Source organism: Prionailurus viverrinus, chromosome A2, assembly GCF_022837055.1.
Source record: "Prionailurus viverrinus isolate Anna chromosome A2, UM_Priviv_1.0, whole genome shotgun sequence".
Taxonomy (NCBI): domain Eukaryota; kingdom Metazoa; phylum Chordata; class Mammalia; order Carnivora; family Felidae; genus Prionailurus; species Prionailurus viverrinus.
Genome location: NC_062562.1, coordinates 165945703 through 165951118, shown reverse-complemented (window position 1 = coordinate 165951118; position 5416 = coordinate 165945703). Strand labels below are relative to the sequence as shown.

The following is a 5416-nucleotide window of genomic DNA, read 5'->3' as shown; positions in this document are numbered from 1 at the left end:
GTGGGAGGGAGGGGAGGGTGGGTGATGGGCATTGAGGAGGGCACCTGTTGGGACGAGCACTGGGTGTTGTATGGAAACCAATTTGATAATAGATTTCATATTTTTTAAAAAAAGTTAAAAAAAAAAAGAAAGAAAGAAAGAGTAAGACGTGTGTGTGCGTGCCTGCCTAAAACGTCATACAGCTTCATGTGAACCCTGGGCATGCCAGTTCGGCGAGTGATCCACAGGAGAAACGCAGATGGACCGTTCACACATCCTACGAACGGCCTGGGGTGGGATCCCATGTGGTCGCCCAGACTCCACAGTGGGAGTGGTTCCTGCAGAAACGAGAGCAACTGAAGGCCACCAGGACCTCCGTATAAGCTCCCTGAAAGAGACTTTCTGTGACCTAGAGGAAGACCCATTTTGTCTAGGAAGACTGGATTTAACAGACTGTCGTCTATTATTATTGGCAACAGTTGTTCAATAAAGGTTTTATGAAGAGGGGAAAAACTATAAGCTGTGAAGAACTAATTTTGAGTCACTATTTGTAAGCTGTTACTGAACCGATAGGAACACCAGCCTCAGAATTTGGAGACAATCACATTATAGAAGTGCTTCCTCTTGATACGATTCTTTAATGAGCACGTTCACCGAAGAGGGGATCTGAAAAACAATGTGGCTGCTTTCTATGTGCTATTGGCCGTGTCATCAAATATCACTGGAGAAAAAAAATGATTTGCTACTGAAGCCAGTTACACTGTATGTGTTAAATATGAAGCCCAGTGTTGAAAATTAAGTTAGAAGAAGGAGGAGGAGAGGAAGAGGAAGGAAAAGAAGGAGAAGGAGAGCAGGAGGAGGAGGAGGAGGAGGAGGAGGAGGAGAAGGGAGAAGAGGGGGAGGAGGGAGAGGAGGAGGAGGGGAAGAGGAAGAGGGGGAGGATGGGGGAGGGGGAGGGGAGGAGGAGGGAGGGAGAGGAGGGGGAGGAGGGAGGAGGAAGGGGAGGATGGAGATGAGGGAGGAGGGGGGATGGAGAGGGAGGAGGGGAGGAAAGAGGGTTAGGGAGAGGAGGGGGAGGAGGAAGGGAGAAGAGGGGGAGGAGGGAGAGGAGGAAGAGGGGAGGAGGGGGAGGAGAAAGGGATAAGAGGGGGAAGAGGGGGAGGAGGAACAGGGGGAGGAGGAGGGGGAGGAAAGGGAGGAGGAGGGGGAGGGGGAGGAGAGGGAGGAGGAGGGGGAGGGGGAGAGAAGAGAGGGAGGAGGAGGGGGAGGGGGAGAGAGGAGGAGAAGGAGAAGGGAGAAGAGGGGGAGGGGGGAGAGGAGGAAGAGGGGAGGAGGGGGGAGGAGAAAGGGATAAGAGGGGGAAGATGGGGAGGAGGAACACAGGAGGAGGAGGGGGAGGGAGAGAAAGGAGGGGGAGGAGGAGAGGAAGGAGGGGGAGGGAGAGAAGGGGGAGGGAGAGGAGAGGGAGGAGGAAGGGGAGGGGGAGGAGGAAGAGAAGGAGAAGGGAGAAGAGGGGGAGGAGGGAGAGGAGGAGGAGGGGAAGAGGGGGAGGATGGGGGAGGGGAGGAGGAGGGAGGGAGAGGAGGGAGAGGAGGGAGAGGAGGGAGGAGGAAGGGGAGGATGGAGATGAGGGAGGAGGGGGGGATGGAGAGGGAGGAGGGGAGGAGGAGAGGAAAGAGGGTTAGGGTGAGGAGGGGGAGGAGGAAGGTAGAAGAGGGGGAGGAGGGAGAGGAGGAAGAGGGTAGGAGGGGGGAGGAGAAAGGGATAAGAGGGGGAAGAGGGGGAGGAGGAACAGGGGAGGAGGGGGGGAGGGGGAGGAGAAGGAGGGGGAGGGGGAGGGGGAGGAGAGGGAGGAGGAGGGGGAGGGGGAGAGAGGAGGAGAAGGAGAAGGGAGAAGAGGGGGAGGAGGGAGAGGCGGCGGAGGGGAAGAGGGGGAGGATGGGGGAGGGGGAGGGGAGGAGGAGGGAGGGAGAGGAGGGAGAAGAGGGAGGAGAAAAGGGAGGATGGAGATGAGAGAGGAGGGGGGATGAAGAGGGAGGAGGGGAGGAGGAGAGGAAAGAGGGTTAGGGTGAGGAGGGGGAGGAGGAAGGGAGAAGAGGGGGAGGAGGGAGAGGAAGAAGAGGGGAGGAGGGGGGAGGAGAAAGGGATAAGAGGGGGAAGTGGGGGAGGAGGAACAGGGGAGGAGGAGGGGGAGGGGGAGGAGAGGGAGGAAAGGGAGGAAGAGGGGGAGGGGGAGGAGAGGGAGGAGGGGGAGGGGGAGGAGGAGGGGGAGGAGGAGGAGGGGGAGGGGGAGGAGAGGGAGGAAAGGGAGGAAGAGGGGGAGGGGGAGGAGAGGGAGGAGGGGGAGGGGGAGGAGGAGGGGGAGGAGGAGGGGGAGGAGGAGGAGGGGGAGGGGGAGAGAAGAGAGGGAGGAGGAGGGGGAGGGGGAGAGGGAGGAAAGGGAGGAGGAGGGGGAGGGGGAGGAGAGGGAGGAGGAGGGGGAGGGGGAGGGGGAGGGGGAGGAGGGGGAGGGGGAGGGGGAGGGGGAGAGAAGAGAGGGAGGGGGAGGGGGAGGGGGAGAGAAGAGAGGGAGGAGGAGGGGGAGGGGGAGAGAGGAGAGGGAGGAGGAGAGGAAGGAGGGGGAGGGAGAGAAGGGGGAGGGGGAGGACGGGGAGAAGAAGCAGAGGAAGGACAAAGAGGAAGGAAAATAAAATGGCCGAGGCAAGTAAATATTGGATAGGGGTGGAAACAATGGGGAAAGACTGACTTCGCACAGGATGTCTGTTTCCCTCTTCTAAACATCACAGTATTCGCAAAATTAAACTTGAAAAAGGTAAACTCTTAAACGGGGCCTGTGAGGAACCGCGACCCGCCTCAGGTTTGCAGCCGGAAGGCACGAGGTGCCAACAGCGGGGGGCAGCCGCTTCCCTTTGCCAACGATCAACATTAAGCATTGGCATCCTACACAACAAACATGATGGAGGCTTGCGTTCTTCATGTGCGTTAGAATCTCCTGCGATCGTTCTCACCGTGCATCGTATCTGTCTTGCCTCTTGCCGTGTCTCCGCCTTCGCGCTCGCTTTGAGGGCCGAGGGCCGGTGCGAGACGCTGCAGGTCCGGGGAAGGGGTGTCAAAGCAGCGGCGAGAGGGCGGTGGTGGGTGCCGTTATGAACCTTCTCTCGTCCCCCAAGGATCCCTCTTAATTAAGAACAAACAGGCGCAGGACGGGCTCTGGGCCTCACCTGCGGGAGACAGGCTGATCCACAGGAAGCCGCCTGGACCCGCATTCCCCTTGTGCAAATGTGCTCGGCCGGCTTTTAATGAGTGTAAGTTCCCCTTGATTTCCTCTGAGTATGAAGAGCAAGAAACGATCACAGTCACCCTGTGCCCTTAGCACGGGAACTGCCTGGAAGGTTCCCCTCCGGCACGAGTGATGCAATGTCATGGCAACCACTCTACTGAGAAGCCCAGACCGGCCAGGCTGTGAGCTCAGAAAGCTTGTGAACCGTTCTTTCTTCTCCAGCCACTGGGGCGGCTGCCTGTTCTCAGATTCCACAAAGAGTTGGCTTCCACTCATTCACGAAAAAAATAAGCCTGCGATTTTGAGACTAGCTGTGGAGTGGATGAAATACCACCAAACGGGCAAGTGTGGGCGGTGGTGTTCACTCTTGACCCTTTCCGGGGCTGGGGTGCCATTTCTTCCACCAGCACCCGTTCCCCCTGTCCCTTGCAGAACATCTAGCAGGTGCCACGTGCTGTGGAGGGCTCTGCGGGTACTGCAATGGGCAACACAGACGTCCATGGTCAATCCCAAAAGGAAGCCATCTCTAAGGGGACAGCAGGACAGGGAACGGCCGGTGGTAGCATCTCGATGGGTGTGGTGGGTGCAAATCACCCTGCTTTGGCCACCACCCCCAGCACGGGGTGCCCGGCTGGTCCTATGGGTGTGCATGGTAAAGCTACGGCCATGAAGATCAGGCATTTCTTGAACAGTCTCAGTCACGTGCACTTCACCTTGTTCTTTCTACACGCTGCCAAAGAAAACGTTTCAAGCGGCTATTTTAATGTGCGACAAACAAAAACCTAACGTGTGCGCGGTGCGTCACGATTCCGTGTGTGTCTACCGATGCCTTATTTCAACGTTTATTTATTTTTGGGACAGAGAGAGACAGAGCATGAACGGGGGAGGGGCAGAGAGAGAAGGAGACACAGAATCGGAAACAGGCTCCAGGCTCTGAGCCATCAGCCCAGAGCCTGACGCGGGGCTCGAACTCACGGACCGCGAGATCGTGACCTGGCTGAAGTCGGACGCTTAACCGACTGCGCCACCCAGGCGCCCCCCCGATGCCTTATTTCATGCGATCTCGCTAACCCCATGAGGAAGACAAAGGAGATATCACGAGTATCAAACATATGAGCCAACGGAAGCTAAGAGTCACCTGAGGCAACGTCAACACTCTGGCCAGGGGCCAAGCCTCCTGATTCTTAATTCAGATGTTTCATTACCATGCACGCCAGTTTCTTGGCATCGCTGAGACAAACAAACATGCTTTCAAAACTCAATGTTCAAATGTTTATAATTTATATAGTGTTGACTTCAAAAATATCTGTTGAGCGCATTGGAGATAACAGCAGAAAACAATAGACAAGGCCCTTCTCTACTGTGGAAAGCGAAATGCGAATCTATTTCTTTGTTTAATGTCTTAATAGTGACTCATGTGTAGAAATGTGTAGAAATGTGTAGGAAAATGAAACAGAACGAGGAAATAGTGTGACTGGGGGGTGGGGCCAGGGTCTATGTAGAGCAGTGGGTAAAAGTCTCTCCCGAGGAGGGGACATTTGGGTTGGCTCGCACTATGGAAAGGACACAGCCACATGAAGACCTGTACTGAGCATTCCAGGCAGAGGAAACAACAGAGATAAAGGGTCTAATGCAGAAACGAACTTGGCACGTTTGAGGAATAGAGAGTGGGCCAATATGGCTGGCGGAAAGAGAGTTCAGGGGAGCGGGATCTTATGCGGCCAGAGAAACAGGGTACACACCTCTGTGGGTCCTGGTGAGGGGCTTCAGGCTGTGCTGTGCCGAGGGGAACCACAAAAGCGGGCGAGTCAAAGTCATCTGATCTGATTCACACTGTAAAAGGACCACTCTGGGTCCTTGTGAAGAAGGGGATTATGGGAGAGGTGGAGGGAAGCAGGGGGACCTTTTGGGAGTGACTCCAGGAACCCCAGAGGGGGACGATGGTGGCTAGGACTACTGTGGTGGCAGTGGAGTGGGAATGATGAGTGACTGAGGGTACTTGAAGATGGGGTTGGTAGGACTTCACAAATGGATTACATAGAACGTGAGGGAAAAGAGGAATGAATAACAGCTCCAAGGTGTTTGATCTGAGCAACTGGCAGCTGGCCGTGCCACCGAGATGGGACACTATGGTAAAGATACAGTTTCGATAGGCTG

General features: G+C 56.1%; 1 pseudogene; it reads right to left on the bottom strand.

Annotated features, from left to right (window-relative positions):
- Window positions 1-840: 840 nt before the first annotated feature.
- On the bottom strand, window positions 841-2619 carry LOC125161156 (basic proline-rich protein-like; annotated as a pseudogene).
- Window positions 2620-5416: the final 2797 nt, after the last annotated feature.